Here is a 17,925-nt window from a genome sequence, read left to right as displayed (position 1 = left end):
GTGTTAAACTTCCTGTCTGGTCCCCAGGTTACAGCCAAGAAAGGAGCAAAAAAGACTCGTTTTTAAAGGGAATTTAAAAATGAGTCATGGCATGAAAACTGTAAAAGAAAAAAATATGCATTGGACAATTAAGAAGATTATTTTATTCAGGCTATTTTAATAGGGAGAAAGTTCATTTCTGCAGGAAAATGTCTTAGAGAAAAGGAAGTAAGCCTTAAGTTTTATAAAGGCAGTAAAACAAGGGACTCACAGGGAATGGTGGGCAATGACTATCTTAGTCATGAGGAAAGGTGGTCCCTGCAGTTAACTGTTTCCAAAGATAAAGTGATGAGGAACTTTATAGCCATCACTGCTTTCCAGGTGTACAGGGATCAGGCAAAGTTCAACATTGTTATGAATATGCATTGTTCTCCATCCTTGCTCCTTGGCAAGGAAATTCTCAGGGCAGTGACCAAGATGGTCTTAATGTTCCTCTCAGCTGGACTGTACTTCAGACAGGTTCATTTCTGGACATGGTCCTGACATCCCTTTTCCCAGAGCATTTACCTTGAAATTTTATAACTGCAAACTCTTCTTCTGCCTCTCTACAATGCACGTAAATCTCCACAGAAGCCTCTTGACCACTTGAGGACCCAGGGAATGTCTTTCTCAAGGACCTGAGAACCATGTCTTTGAAATGTAAACATCAAAGTAGATAGGGCCCCAATATCCCAGTCCCTATGGGAGGTAGGAGCCAGTGGGCATCCGTAAGCAAACAAATGGCCTAATCACAGAGAAAAACATTTGCAAACTCAGGAATAACTTCTATTAATTCCCATTAACTCACAAATAACATTCCATTGATTGACCTTCTCCCTAAAGTCCCCCTCCAGTACTTCTCCAAAAGCCCAACCCAGCAATGAACAACCCTCCAGCTCTTTTTTTTTTTTACCCCAGCAGAACTGAGTTCAAGTCTCTCTTCTCTATTGAAATAAACTTGAATAAACTCTGCCTGTTGCAATCTTTGCTTTGACAGAAATAAATGAGGCAGTCATAAGGCTCACACTTCTTGTTTCTCATCTCTCAAGTATCACTGTCATTCACTGCCTGAAGTACTAAATCTTGGCTGGAAGCAGAAATATGTCACAGAAATTAGTTTCAATTATTAAGAGAAAACAACTGTCAACTGAGAGCAATAATACTGAATTAAGCTGGAAGCTCATTGGTTAGATTCACTCAATCACATATTGAATAGATTGAAAAGATTCGTTCCATAAACATAAGAAAACTTAATAATTGAAAATAATATAAAATGTTTAGGTTTTTTGTTTTTGTTGTTCAATCACACTAATGTTAAATCCATGAAGGAAAGAAACGCTTTTCTTCCTCAGTCCTCTGACTGTATCAAGTTCTCTCTGCTTTTATGCATAGCTCCAAGCCAATGTTTCAGTCTGAAAGTTTTCAATTCCTCAAGTGATTGTCTTTAACTTGCTTTTAAGATTTCACCGTCAAAGGAGTTTGAGATCACGTACAGCTTTGTCCGCAGTAATTCAAGTTGGAAATAATTAGAAAAAGAGAACTAGAACTTTGGAACATCAAAGGACACAAAGCTGAGATGACAGATCAGGAGCAGAGGTAGAGATAAAAGGCAGATGAGACAAAGCCAACCCCTTCAGAACTATTTGCAGCATTCTCAAAAAGAAACTGAGCTAAAACCTGTGAGACACTGAAGGACTGAAGTTAAAATGATTTACCCTATTCTAATAGATAAGTTTGTGCATAAAATTGTCATGGGTCGAGTAAGATTAAATTGTGTATTTATACAATTGAATGGGAAATGTGGAGTAAGAACTTCTCTGGTAGGTAAAGATTTGTTTAAATATAGGTTTGAATAATACGATGAATTTAAAAAGAAGTCTCAGTGCAAAGAAGAGAAAAATGTTACACGTATCCTCTGAAATGGGCATTTTAAAACAGTAACAAATTTTGCAGAGAAATTGACTGACACTAATTAATGAGCCTTATAAATCACAGATTTATTTGGTATTTGATAATACACAAAATTATACCAAATTTTTCATGAGTTTATTTTAATCTCTTTTTCTCATTAGGATCATAATATTTGTGTATATGTGGGACCAAGAGAAGATATTGTGTTTGGGTATGTATGTTTTAACGGTCTCTTTCTCTAAAACATGAGCTTGTTGTGAACGGGACAAATTATTAATCATCTGTCTATTTCCAATGGCTAACCCAGAAATACAATTGAATTTCAGTTGAATCAAAATTGTAGACTTAAAAATGTGCACATACGTGTTCAACACGACATCAATGAAAGCCAAAAACAACAAAATTAAAGCTTCTATGGGAGAGTTTTCATATTTTAGAGCATCTATTAAAGGTACATAATACAGGTGGTGAAATTAGGCTTATGAAAACTATTCAGGAACATGGCTAACTATCTTATAATATTAGGCAAAGAAATGTGATGAAATATTACAAATAAATTATGATTTCAAAAGATTTTTTAAAATATGTTTGTAAAACTAAGTGAAGGAAATCACACAACTTTACAATGGTAGCATTTTTGGAAGCATCCAAGGTGTGTATTTTGCTATTATTTTATTCAATTTTCTTTAAATTGTTTTTAATAATTCCTTGAGTCATGTCTGAGAACATATGTGTTACCACTAGGGAATTAAAATCATACTATCAAAGGGATGAAAAGCAGCAAAAAATATATATGATAGAATCCCAACAGTAGTAGCCAAACTAAACTCAGCCAGCAGATTATGGAATTGAAAATCAAAGTTGCACAGTATAAAAATACAGCAGGGACAACATAACAAGCTTAAGTCATTTTGCCTATATATTTCAATGTCTTTGTAAAAAAATACTGGCCAAACACTCTGGGAAATGTACTCTATTTCTCAAATGTACACATGTACAAAAGGCCTTTAGTTGTCATTTTGGTTTTAGAGTAAATAGAATGTGTGGGCTACTGAAAGACTGAAACAGTTCAGTGAACAACAATAAATTAGAACTTGTAAAGGATACCTAGGGGCCACAGATAACCTTTCATTGTAATTTTTAGCTGTCTTTTTTCAATGTTCTCCAACAACTACAGATTAGCACTGGGCCTAGACATCAAGTACAATTGATAAAGCACAATTCCTGTCCTTTATTTTGGCTGACTCTATTAACAACCTCATCACACATTTTTCCCATAATAATTTCTGATAAAATATTCTCCTTCATTATCTTCTTTATCCCAATCTATAGCTTTGTTTCCATTTAGGAAGGACAAAGCATTATCACGCTCTGATTTTTCTTTTTTACCAGAAAACATGTAATTTTCTTTTTCTTTTGGGAACTAGGCTTTGTTCCTATGCTAATAAAAAGGATATTTATTTTAAAATATATTTTTTTAATACCTAGTTGAGAAAATACCCAGTGTACCTTCTCAATTTTATGCTTTCAATACTTTGTTTTGAGACTGTATAGACTTACCCTGATTTCCACGCTTTTCTGAAGAGTCACACAAGACCTGCTTAGCTTTGCAAAAGATTACAAAGAAGCAACAAACATTTACTTCCTTTACGTTTTAGGTTTTGTGTATGCGTGTGTGTGTATTTGCTTATTGTTTGTTGAAAATATGATATGTAGTGACTGAGTCATAGCCATCTGCATCTCTGAGAACTGAAATCTAACATCAACCACTATGTTCATATCAACCACAAAACAATCTAATATTAAACCAGCAACTTAAGTGGACCACATAAGAATTGATACAGGATAATCCATTTGAAAATTAGCATTATGCCTTATGCAATATTTTCAAATTAAATAATAAACATATTAAACACGTACCTTATGATTCTCATATGTAATTCTTGAATCACTGAAAGACATCTTTTCAAATGTGAAGTAAACATTTTTGGTGTACAGTTTTGTTCTTTGTTTTTTGTTGTTTTTATCAAGAAGAAGACCCCATTACTTAATTTCTTTAAAGGGACTCAAATCTTAATGAAACTTCTCACCAGTTAAAAATATATACTTTTATATAAATTTTAACTCATATGGTTTATATGCAGTCTCAAAATAATTTTAAAGAGGAAATTCATGACAGACACATATAAGTGAACATAGGTCAGCAATTTCATTTTACTTATTAATTATTGAGGAAATCAGAAAGATCTTTTAAAAAATGTTTCAGAGGAGAATGCAAACGACAGACACATTTATAGGCAATCAGGACTACAAAATTGACTTATTCCACAATGATGTTAATAAATTCTTTCTTGAGCTAGAAAACAGTTCATTTGCATTTTGTGGAAATAAACAAAGACCAAATTATTTGCACTGGTCTGTGAGTCAGGCTTGAACAACAGGATTATAAGGCATATGCCTGTGTTCTACACTATGATTCTCCTTCTTATGACAAGAACACTTTTAGACTGCATAACACAAAACAGTTAACAAGGACAGCAAAGAGAGATGAGAAAGAATGCCTGATTCCAACAAGGATGCCAAACAAATAGGAACCAATAATAAAATCCAAGTACCAAACCAAATAATAAATAGCCCAGGAACTCAACATAAAGACAATGAAAAAAATGGATTTCAGATCCCCATGCTGACTTACTACATCTTCACAGACTAGACAACCTGCAAGTAGCAAGGCACAAGGGACCCCTGTGGATACTGTACCTGGTCGAAGGCTAGGATCTGCGGTGAAGGGCAGTGCAGACTGGTGGGCTTTAGTGGGACTTCCACTGTATCTGTGAAAATAAACAAAGGCCAACCAAATAAGAACAAGCAAAGGCTATTTATTAGAGCTTGCTTTAGCAAGAAAATCAGCCACTGTCACTTGTGTTTGGTACAGACTCAAAATCAGGCAGAGCAGTGGAAAAGATTTATAGTGAACAAAAAGAGAAAGCTTTAGGTGTGCCTTGATTGGAGATCATTGGTATGGGGAAGCTATCAGCAGGCTAACTAGAAGGGGAGCATCCTATATGATTGGTTAGGGATGCATATTTGGGCTTTCTCTGATTGGCCGTAAGTTGGAAACTGGTTCAGAAATCAGGGAAACGTTCAGTTATTAATCAAGCCCTGGCCATGTTGAGCTGATTGCTATAGAAGTTATTGTTTGACTTCCTGGATTGTTACTAGAGACAGCAGTCTGACTTCTCACAAACCTTATATACAAGACTTAGAGCAGCCTGGCTTCCTGCTAGGTTGTTTTACATAAGGGATTGGTTTCCAAAGATATTAATAAATATTAACATCTACCATTTATTTATTTAAGTAATTAAGACTCTATTAAAAGGTATCTAAAATATTTTTGTCCACTTAAAAATCTATCCTAAATTTTTATGAGAGTAAATATGGATTTAATATACCTAACCTATATATGTATGTAATAGGACCATATATAATACATACTTATCCTATATGTGTTCATATATGTATGTATGCATACATACATATGTGTGTATATATACATTTTTAGCCATTAAAATTGCCACTTTTAATTTCCCACCATAGATTTCAAACAGAAAATCAGCATGTAAAGTTAAATTTCATGTTCTTACTAAGTGATTTATTCTTTCCTTTGATCCAAATACTTAGTACACATATCTTCAAACTGACAGTCTGCACTGGGGAGAGAGAATGGGGAAAGAGTTGAACTCTACCAGCTGGGTAATAGTAGTTGTTGATATTTTTCATCGCTGTAACAATTAAAGGTATTCATATAATGTCAAATAATTTTCTTTACAATTTTATATTTTCTATTATTTGTTTTTATACTGGAATTCTAAGAGTATAATGTGTTCCACTGAGATTCCGGAAAAAAAAAAAGCTGCAATGGATATTAGGTAATGATAATGAAAGCTCTCATTTACGAAAAGCCATACCCTGTGCTTGTAACAATTCTAAATGTATTTCATTAGCTGATTTCATCCTCACAAAAACAGTAAGAATTATTATCATCTTTCCTGCTTTACAGATAATAAGATGACTAAGAGTTGTAGATTCTCTTAAAGTCCTTAGAACTATCTCTGAAATGTAGTCATAGAAAGAGATAGCACCTCTATCTCCCAGGCTCTGAGGGAGGGTATGAGCCTAATTTCAGTGGGCACAAATTAGCAAACATAGATGGCCTGATCACAAAGAGAAACATTTGCAAACTCAGGAATAACTCACATAATGCTTGGCACATCCATTGATCAACCTTACCCCCACTCCTTTCTGAATGTCCTCCAGTGCTTTTTCACTAGCTTACCCAGTGCTTAAATCCCCAGCCTACTCCCAGCCTTTTTGTTCCCACAGTGAGGCTGGGTTCTGTTTCACTCCCCTACTGCAGTAGTGTAAGAATAAATTCAACTTCTTTTTTCTCCTCTTGTCGGGTGCCATTTTTTCTTAATACCTAGAAGGTATTTTAATGTGATGCTTACCTATAAAACAGCTTCAATACAAAGGCTTCTGCCTAATTACTAGTAAATTATGTGAAATACATTTTGAAAAACAGGTACATCTGCTGTGAGGATCATTGTTTACAGTCTGGAGCTTCAAGTTAGATATATAAGAATGGGAGTTGTCTTTGCAGCACATTGTGTTATTGCATTTTTAGGACCCTCTTCTGCAGTAACAAGCTCTAAGGTGTTTTCTAGAGTAATAAAATATTTAATAAAAGTAAGAAAAAGAGGCACAGAGACCTTAGCAGCTCTTTTGCCCTTTGAAATACATTACTTGCCTGAAAGCTATTAGCTTAATACTCCCTTCTAGTAAAAACTATAATTCATCCTCTAAAAGCAGAGATTTCACTAGACCTATAAAACTTCTCTTCATTCATTCAAGGTCCTAGACCTGATCTAATATAAAATCATCTCTTTGCATGCACACGGTAATAATGTGAGGGACAAGATATTACAGTAATGTCATTTTCCTTATCAACTAACAATCAACAAATCTTCAGTGCTAAAAGGACAGTGGTAACTTGGTCAATTACCTCCCAATTCTGTGCACTGAGGTGAAGAAATCTTAGATGAGCCTGCCACTGACCTTATGAGGTTACTCTCCCATGAACTGTTAATGATTATCTTCAGAGAGTGATAGTATCCCTGGGTCATCCATTTCATTTTTCTTAAATAAGAGCTAAAGTTCATGGGCTGGACAAACTCTGCCACCAAAGCAAGCTCTCCAAAATGAAGAGACATTATTAAAGCCACGCTTGTGTACAGCAGTTAATTTTTCTTTTAACATTCTGTATTTTCACAGGGCCTTTTTGATATTGCATAAGAACCCAGAAAAAAAATGTCTAAATATTGTCTCTTTTTGAAGAAGAATATATTGTCATACTACAAAACCAAATTATGGAATTAAAATAAGGAAATAATCCCAAGAATGAACTATGAATATTTACTCTGACTCTTCAAAACAACTGATAAATTTTATGATGTTAAGAATTTTTAAATGTGCTGACACTTGTTTAAAATGCTTATTGACTTATAAATAATTATCTTAAAAGTTATAGTAGGTTGGGTGAGATTTCCCTTTTGAAAATTTGATAAGATTGTTAAATGCAGCAATGACAACAATGTATTAAGCATCTACTATATGCCAGTAGTCAAGCATGCATTATCTAATTTAATATTCAAGGACCCTATGAAGTATTCACTATTATTATTCATCTTTCACATATAAAGAAAAAGTCAGAGTAGATTTATATAATGTAGCAGAGCTAGTGAGTAGTGAGCAGCAGAGCTAGAGTTTGGAACTGACCCATCTGCATCTAACAACAACAGTGCTTCATGCTTCTCAGGGAAAAAAATGCTTCCATAAAATTTCTATTTAATTTTAAAGAAATGAATACTGTCATTTCTTTTATCTCCTTCTTTGTGTGACATTCCAATCAGTGATACTAGTTTGGGTCTTTGGCTTTCCCATTAGTCCCGCTAATTTGAAATGTTTTTACAGTGGAAATATAGGCTTAAATCATCTTTATTACAGACGATCCGTATCATCTATATCATGTTGATTCCTATGACATTTTTGATGAAGTATGTAATCCAAGCTCTTTTATAGAAATGGCTAAGTATTCACCCACTGTTTGATATTAAAAACCTAGCAATGATCAGAATGGGAGGATGAGGTGTCTGGTCCTATTCCAAACAGGTCTGAAGCAATGTATCTAACCCAGAAATTCCCAAGTGATGAATGATTTTTCTCATGGTGAATCTATATTTGTAAAAGAATTATTTATGATGACAGAGACAGGGACACATTTTCCCTGCAGGAGAAACTCAGACATAAATATGGCCAGAGGAGACCTAAGGGGATAACCATACAAGCAGTCAATTATAAAGGAAGCTTGATATGGGGTGATGGGATCAGTAAGATAGCTTCTGCTACAGAGGTCAGCATAATGTGATCTCCTGGTAACAGTTCTCAGTTGCAACTCAAGGTGGGCAGTTTAAGAGCTCCAAACTAGGAGGTATTAATAGGATAATGATGCAATTTCCCATCCTAATTGAGGTACTTGTCATATTTAAATGAATCCCTATGAATAATTAGGCTGGAATAACAGAGACAAACTGACAATCAAAGGGACAAACCAGGGCATACTATCTCCTCAAATCTTTGAATCTGAAGTCATAGAACAATGAGTATAAATTTCAGCTCTAATATAACTCCCTGTAAACTTTGAAAAATTACTTAGTCATTCTGCATTTGATTCCTCAGGCACACAATGATAGAAACTATTCTCAGGGGGTTGTTTTTGCAGGTTAAATGTGTTAAATGTTCACACAAGTGCCTAGCCCTAAGACCTGGCCAGTAACTGAAGCCTCAATGTGTATACACCTTTATTCCAGTTTTAACGAAGTAGACTTTGAAGCCTGAAGGCCTAGGTTTTACTACCTGCTCTGCTAAATAATAGCTGTATAACCTTGGATAACAATGTTGCCTCAGTTTCCTTATGGATAAAATTGGAATAGAGTAGTATGCTTTACCTTAGAGCATTATTATGGGGATTAAATAAGTATACACACACATTTAATAAAGTATGTTATCAATATTTAACATTAAATTATTGTTATTATAATTAGTTGAAATCCTTTACAATATTTTTAGTACATTGGCACATGGTCTTCTTTTTGCATTTTGGTTACAAGAAGAGAAGAAGGAATAAAAAAAGGAAGAAAGTAAAATTGTCATAAAAAATGAAAAGCATTAATTAATCATATTTTTAAACTACATGTATATTTAGCAAGACAACTAGATAATTATCTCTCTTCTGACGTTCTTGAAAAGAGGTACCAAAAAGAGTTTGGCTTTTTTTATATATCTTCACAAATTTCAAATTATTATTTACGCAAAATTATTTCAAACTGTGAAAATGTGGGAAGTTTAGGGTGACATTTCTAAAAACCCTAATTTTTGTTTTGAAATATCATGTAATTATTTTTTAGCTTGATTTGTATTTCTTTTGACAAACTGATTTAATATACAGATATTTCCTCACTTTTGATACACATTTAGCAAAGGAAAGTTATCCATGAATACTGAGCCCTCCTTATATCATCTCGGATTTGAAAAACCTTAAACTCTTTACAGAAAAAAAAAATTACTGAAAGAAATGTGGATACTGTTCACTATAAACAACTATGTAAGTGACTAACTTAAAAACTCATCAGTAATTAAAACCAAAGGTAAAATGCAAATCATAAGAATTGTCAGATAAGCACATGAAAATGTGCCCAACTTCACTACACTTCATATAAATGAAAATAAAAAGACAATATGGTGCCAAAATTCCTGCCAAGGACAGGAATTTTAGCTGTTTTGTTCATTACCAAATTCTCAAAACCTAAACTAAGACCTGACCTAGCATATAGAGGCAGGCACAAACATTTGTTAAATAAGTAAATTTTTACCCAACAAACATGCAAAAACTTACATTTTGATAATATTAAATGTTAGCAGAAATATGTATCTGGTGCAAGTATAAATTCATATAATTGCATCGATAGAAAGTCTTGTAGCCATTAAAATTAAAACTGTATGTCATCTATTGAAAAAATACATTTAATAATCACTATTCTAAAGCTCAACTTGCTCACCATCACAAAGATATTTGGTTGATGCATTGTTTATTAAATGCAAAATAACGACAATTATGATTTCCAAGTGGTAAATGCTTTTGCAGTTTTAACATTACATTGAGCGATCTAATTTTAAGAAATTTAAGAGCACTATAATAAAATACTTAGTAAAAGGATTTATTTTGTTATGGAATGAATCATGAATTAGAACAATTATGACACTCATTCATAAGGTTGTGAATTTTTTTCAGGATCAAGCTTTTTAGAGACAAAAATTTATTACAGAAGGTGTTACCCATTCTATCAATTATGCTGCCTCTTCAAACTAAACCTAAACAGTAATGCAAATCATGTCTTAATCACTCTTAAGTTAAAGCATCTACTGCCACCTCAAAGAGAGTTACAAGGAAACTTTAATATCCTTTATGGAAGTACTTAATTTAAGGTAGAAAGCTATATTCCTCTCCCTGTTATAAGGCTGGTTTTTCACTGGGTGAGGCATGTAGGGGGTGATTTTTCCCAGGAATTTCTTCCAACTTTTCAGATTAGATATAACAACTTTCTGAATTAAGACATATATACAATTAAACTGTGATTATCTGTACCATCTGCAATTTGCTATGTAAATTATGGTAGAATATGTTTACAGCTATGGACACATAACCCAACTGAAATCAACATCTGTTTTAGGTTTACAAATGAAACAAATGATTCCCTTTTGAAAGACTTGCTCATTAAAAGGTTTGCCTCAGAAGAGGACAAGACCCCATGGTGAGGCCCACTGGGGCAGCCAGTCTGAAATGATGATTCTGGATCCTTTGTGAGCAGGCCCTGAGCTCCCCCAGTGCTGACTCCTCTGCTGGATGGAGCTTGGAGTCTGTATCTCCACAACTTCCTCACAAACCCCAGCCTCCTATTGCCTTGTCCCCCAACTAACGTGGCCCTGACATGTGCTAACTGCCTCCTGGCCTCAGTGACAACCAATCTCTGGCAGAGTCAGCCCTAATGCTCCACCAAGTCTCAGGTTTCTGCCCCATGCCCTTCTGTCTGTGAGTGCTCTGAAGACAGCAAGGAGCGGGATTAAAATTCATATAGAGTTTCAAGTTGTTCTTGAATGCTGGGTATTTTTAATAAATTAAAAAATATTTTGAGTAAACGAAAATAAGAGGTTAAATAACATGTTCCTGCACAGCAAATGAGTCAAAGAAAAAATTTAAAAAGAGAAATTAAAAAATATTCTGAGACAAATAAAAATGGAAGCACAATTTACCAAAACTTATGGGAATCAGCAAAAGCAGTTCTAAGAAGGAAGTTTATAGTGATAAATGTCAATATTAAGAAAAAGGGAAAGATCTCAAGTAAACAATCTAACTTTATACCTTCAAACTAAGCCCAAAGTTAGAAGAAGAAAGGAAATAACAAAGAGCAGAGCAGAATTAAATAGAGATTAAAAGACAATAGAAAAGATAAAAGAAGAGCTTTTTTTTGAAAAGATAAACAAAATAGACAAATTGTTACATAGACTTATCAAGAAAAAGAGGAGACATTACAAATGATACCACAGAAGTATAAGAATCATAAAAGCCTACTATGAGCAATTACATACCAACAAATTGGACAACCTGAAAAAAGCAGATAAAATCCTAGAAATGTTCAACTCACAAAGACTAAATTTTGAAGAAATAGAAATATGATCAGACTAATTACTACTTAGGAGATTGAATCAGTAATCAAAAACCTCACAAAACTGAAAGTTTAGAATCAGATGATTTCACAGGGGGATTCTAACATTTAAAGAGCTACTAACATCAATCCCTCAAATACTTCCCCAAAATTGAAGAGGAGGGAAAACTTCCAAATTCATATAGGTTACAAGACATTACCTGATACCAAAGCCAAAGACACTACAAAAAAAAAGAAAAAGAAAAACTTTTTTTAAAGACTGGGATTAACCTTTTTATTAATGTTAACACATACTGAATTTCTAAAATTTGCATCCAGAAGAGTATACTATATTTACATGCAATGGTCAGTACAAGACAACAAATTCAGACCACAACTCCCTTAAAGACTATGGCTTCTAAATTAAATTTATTTACACATGAAATTTATAGATAAATTAATACATAATACTCTTACCTCATTCTTTCAACATGTACAATAAAGCCCACTATTCCTTATTTTAAGGTATATAAAATCCCTGATAAACACAGATGCAAAAATCCTAAATAAAATATTAGCAAACTGAATGCAACAATACATTAAAAAAATCATACACCTTTATCAAGTGGGATTTATGCCAGGAAAGCAAGGATGTTTTAATATTTTCAAATAAATCAATGTGATACACCATATTAACAAAATGAAGGATATAAATAATATAATTTCAATAGATTCAGAAAAAGCATTTGACAAAATTTAATATCCATTTATGATAAAATCTATTCTAAAACTGGGTATAAAGGGAATGTACCTCAACATAATAAAGGCTCTTATGACAAACCCACAGCTAACATCATAATCAACCTTGAAAAGTGAGAATCTTTTTCTCTAAGATCAAGAAAAAGACAAGGATGCCCACTCTCACCACATTGATTCAACTAGGCAACAAAAAGAAAAAGTATCTAAATAGAAAAGAAAAAAGTAAGACTATCTCTATTTGTAGATGGCAGTTTATTAAATATACAAAACCCTAAAGAGTCCACCAAAAAACTGTTAGAATAAATGAATTCAGTAAATTTGAAAGATACAAAATCAATATGAAAAAATCTGTTGCATTTCTCTATACTAACAATTAATTATCAGGAAGATAATTTTTTTAAAAAATTATATTTACAATTACATCAAAAAGAATAAAGTATCTGGGAGTCAATTTAACTAGAAGGTGAAAGACCTGTACACAGAAATCTATAAGACACTGATAAGAAACATCAAAGAGGACACACATATATGAAAAAATATTCCATGCTCATGGAATGGAAGTATTAATATTGTTACAATGACCATAATATTCAAAGCAGTCTACAGATTCAATGTAATCCCTATCACAATTCCAAGGTCAATTTTCACAGCAATAGAACAAACAATCCTAAAATTTGTATGAAACCACAAGGGACTCTGAACAGCCAAATAAATCTTGAGAGAGAAGAACAAAGCTCGAGGCATCACAATTCCTGATTTCAAACTGTAATATAAAGCTACAGTTATCCAAACAGTATGGTACTGGCATAAAAACAGACACCCAGAACAATGGAAGAGAAATGACACTCAGAGATAAATCCACACATATATGGTCAATTAATTTAAGACAAAGGAGCCATGAATATGCAATGAGGAAAGGATAGTTTCTCCAATAAATGGTGTTAGGAAAATTGGACAACCACATGTAAAAGGATGAAAGTGGACAACTATCTTATACCATGTACCATAATTAATTGAAAATGGATTAAAGCTTTGAATGTAATATAAAACTCCTAGTAAGCACTTTGTCATTGGTCACGCATGGTAATTTTTTTTTTTAATTTGACACCAAAAACAAAGGTAACAAAAGCAAAATAGACATGTGGGACTACATCAAACTAAAAAGCTTCTGTATAGCTAAGGAAACCATCAACAAAATGAAAAGGCAACTTATGAAATGGGGGAAAATATTTGCAAATTATGTGTCTGATAAGGGGTTGATATCCAAAATATATTAAAGAACTCATACAATTCAATTGAAAAAGAAACAAACACTCATTAAAAATAGCAGGTAAACTGAATAGATAATTTTCAAAGACATAGAAATGGCCAACAGGTACATGAAAAAGTGTTCAACATCACTAATCATTAGGGAAATGTAAGTCAAAACCACAATGAGATATTTTCTATACCTATCAGAATGGCTATATCAAAAAGACAAGAAATAAGAAATACTGATGAGGATGTGAAGGAGAACTCTTGTACACTGTTGGTGGGAATGTAAATTGGTGCAACCACTATGGGAAACAGTATGAAGTTTCCTCAAAGAATTTTAAATAGATCCACCATATGATTCAGCAATCCTGCCTCTTGATACATACCCAAAGGAAATGAAATAATTATTTCTAATAGATAATCTGTACTCCTATGTTCCAAAATATGGAAACAATCTTAGTGTCCCTCCACAAATAACTGGAAAAATGGAGATATCTGTATCTATATAATATTTTCTCTATCTATATTATACATATAGTACACAATAGAATGTTATTCAGCTTTAAAAAAAGAAGAAAATTCTGTCATTTGAAACTATATAGATGAAACTGGAGGGCATTGTGCTAAGTGAAATAAGCCAGGCAGAGACAGACAAATAGGACACAGTATAACTTATATGTGGAGTCTAAAAAAGAAAAAAAAAAAAACTCATAGAAACAGAGAAAAGTGTTTGCCAGGTGTGGGGGGTGAGAGAAACAGGGAGAGGTTGGTAAAAAGGTACAAACTTCAATTTATAAGATGAATAAAGAGTGAGGATTTAATGTATAATATTGTAACTATACTTGATAACACTGTATTGTATAATTGACATTTTCTAAGAAAGTAGAACCTAAATTTTCTCATACACACACTGTAAATATATAGGAATGGATGTGTTAACTAACTCACTGGGGGAATTCTTTCACAATGTATACCTATACCAAATCATTATTGCACTGTACACTTTATCTTATAAGTAAGAATATTTGTTAACTGCACCTGAATAAAGAAAAATAAATTTAAAATTTAAAACTAAAAAGTGAGGTCATACTTGGAAAAAAAATCACTTATTTATCTACATGCTTGAAATAATATATCTGTCCTTAAGGAAATGCTTATTCATTTATAATAATAAATCACATCAATATGAATAGCATTAAGAAAAATGATAGATCAAATCAAGATACATCTACTTTTATTTATAGCTTTGGTTATCTTAATTAAATGAAAATGTTTATTAATAAAATATCAACAATGGAAAGAGGGCTTTCCCAGCCTTTAGAAAAAGGATGTATAAACAACCACAATTTTTTCTGAATTGTGATTACCAAGGTCTAATATTGGAGACTTATCAGCCTTACTGAATTTAGTTACTTTATTTTACTATGCAGGTTAAAAGCAATTAAATGCAGATTGTTTTCACAGTAAGTGAAATATAATCAAGGCACATTTAAAATGAGGCAGCATTAGAGGAAGAGCTGTTATTTAAACCGTGTGTATCTCCTTAGGACTGCCCATGTTATCAGAGTAGCTCTTAGAGACAAGCTTCAGGTATCAGACCTAAAAATGGAAAAGCAGACTTAGTAAATCCCATTGGGTAGTAATAATCCCTGGATTTGTGAAGAAAGCAGTGCACATGAGTCCTGATAATAAGACACATCAGAAAAGCATTTTGGGAAAAGACACATTAATGAATAGATGCATATATATGTGTTGTAGTTTCTAGGCTGTAATTGTGTGATCTGAAAAATAAAGTGATTGTAGAGACTACTAAATTTTCTATCAATTCTAAAATTCCACAAATTAAAAATGGTGGCTAAGAAATCTAAGTAATTTTATGAAATGTAAAACAAGGATGAGAAGTCATGATTTTTATATATACTCTAATTCCATATAATATCAGGGTTTTTTTTGTGTTATAGAAATGATCATTTAATTATTCAAAGAAATCAATTATTAAAAGGCGACTGACAAACTGAATTGTGAAAATGTTTAACATAAAATTATAATCACCTATTTGAAAAATTGTGGAAGTCTGAAGAGATGAATTCTAAGTAAACTTATCTGTAGACATTAAACCAAACCTTTTAAAAGAATATAAAATGAATATCATTTTGTGTCCTACTATTATGAGTAAGTCAAGTGAAATTTCATTTCCAAGGAAGATAGAGAATGACATGTAAGACCTTTGCTCTTGTGATAATATGAACTTGACAAAATAAAAGCCATACTTTTCAATGGGACTAACAAAATGGAAAGCAAGATTAAGGAAGCCTTGATGAATTAAATTCTAGAGACAGATAAAGAATGACGTGTTCATAGAATATCAGAGCATCCTGGAAGTTGTGGACCATGGGGGTGGAAGGTTACCATGGGCTGAATAACCATGCAGGGATGAAGGGGATCAAGCACGTTTTGGATCTCACTGTGGGACTGTGAAATTGGCTAGAGTCTAGAAAAGCCCCAAACACTGAAGTAGATTCCTTGGCTCAATAACCCTTATCTCAACCACGTCAAAAAAGTAGCATTAAAAAGAGGGGAGAAGTGAATGTAACACTCTTCCAGTTTAATTACTAAAGTAGAATTATAAAGGCCACCACTTGGTGATTGGGAGTTGGTATAATTACAAGGGAACTTTATCCTATTAAATCTGAAACTCTAAGCTAACTGAACTTTACTGCACAAGGAGTGAAAGTGATTAGCGCCCTCCTCTACCCACATGCACACACTAACTCCCAGAGGTGAAAAGGCCTACACTTTCTGGGAAATAAAAACAAAACAAAACAAAACTATGCTTCAGTTTCCAATCAACTTTTATACACAATGTTGATAATACAATAAAAATTGTGAAGAGATAGGAAATTTTAGGGGACTATATGGATAATCATAAAATATATAGTTAAATGTAATATCTAAAATAAGAAAGGTACTAGATAGGCATACAGCACATTAGACATTTAGAAAAAAATATGAATAAACTTGAAAATTTGGAAAATAGGAATTTTTCTAATTAAAGCAGAGAAAGAAGGGAAAAAAAACCCTGAAAAACAGAAATCAGAGAATATGTTCTCCTGAGAGCCTTCAGCTATCCATTTTTCTTGGTAACTTCTAACCTAGAGAATGGAATTTCCTGCATTTGCATACCCGATGCCACGTACTTATGAGAATTTCTAATGGAGTACTACCTTGCTGCAGACACCACATTCTTGTTTCTTTTTTCTGTATCTAACTTATTTGCTGGTACAATATAAAAAGACTGCTAGTTATCTGAATGTAGTTGTGACAGGAGCCTCTGAGATGGCTCCCAGTGACCTCCAACTCCAGGTAGGCGTTCCTTACATAACTTCTTCCCTTCCAGAGAGGACCATGCCTAGAAACTTGCTTCTAACAAACAAAATATGGCAAAAGGGATGGAATGCCGCAGGCAAGAAAGATTTTGAGGAGCACATAAGGGTAACCCTAAACTGATTTCAACAGAGTGTTAGTAGAAATCTGGTTTTGAGGATGCTGTCTAAAAAGGAGATAATAAAAATGACTAAAGAGGAAATAAGAAAAATGTCATCAGAAACTGGAAAAAAATAGAGATCCTTTGTTATGAAGTGGCAAAGAGCTTAATGAAACTGTTGTCTGCAGTTATGTGGACATTTAAAATATGTCTAATGAATTTGATTATCTAGCTAAGGGGACTTCCAAGCAAAGCACTGAAAGTACTGTCTGGTTTCTTCTTTCTACTTAATGTAACATGTCCTTGAATGGCTACTTTGGAGCTGAAAAATTTTACCTCTCTGGAATAGAAGCAGAATTCTTCCGAAATCTACTCAACCACCATGCATGCATATAAATAAGCAACAAACTGGTTTCTTGATGCACTGCATTTCTCTAGTTTCTGAAACTATTATTTTAAATTCCTTTAGAAGCCAGTATTTTATTCCAACAATCATTGAGTTCTGAGTGGTCATTATTTATTTTTTGATGTGGAATGAAGAAATGTAATCTAGGTAACAACATATGTGATGATACAACAAACTTAAAAGGAGTTTAAATTAGAAAATCATATTCAACACATAAATAAAAACAGCTAAAACTAAAGTTTTCTTTATAAATATGTTGATTTACAAGGTTTGAT

The 17,925-nt window shown here is 33.1% G+C and overlaps 1 long non-coding RNA gene across 1 annotated transcript in view; it reads right to left on the bottom strand.

Annotated features, from left to right (window-relative positions):
- The window catches only part of LOC132530417 (uncharacterized), a 425,095-nt gene that overhangs the window by 137,126 nt on the left and 270,044 nt on the right, over positions 1-17,925 (bottom strand). The window contains exon 4 of the long non-coding RNA XR_009543797.1: positions 4,690-4,760. This is a non-coding gene — a long non-coding RNA (uncharacterized LOC132530417). The remainder of the gene's footprint in view (positions 1-4,689; positions 4,761-17,925) is intronic.

This window comes from Lagenorhynchus albirostris, chromosome 1, assembly GCF_949774975.1.
Source record: "Lagenorhynchus albirostris chromosome 1, mLagAlb1.1, whole genome shotgun sequence".
NCBI lineage: Eukaryota > Metazoa > Chordata > Mammalia > Artiodactyla > Delphinidae > Lagenorhynchus > Lagenorhynchus albirostris.
Note: the sequence above shows the minus strand (reverse complement) of the source record. Positions and strands in the feature narration are given on the sequence as shown.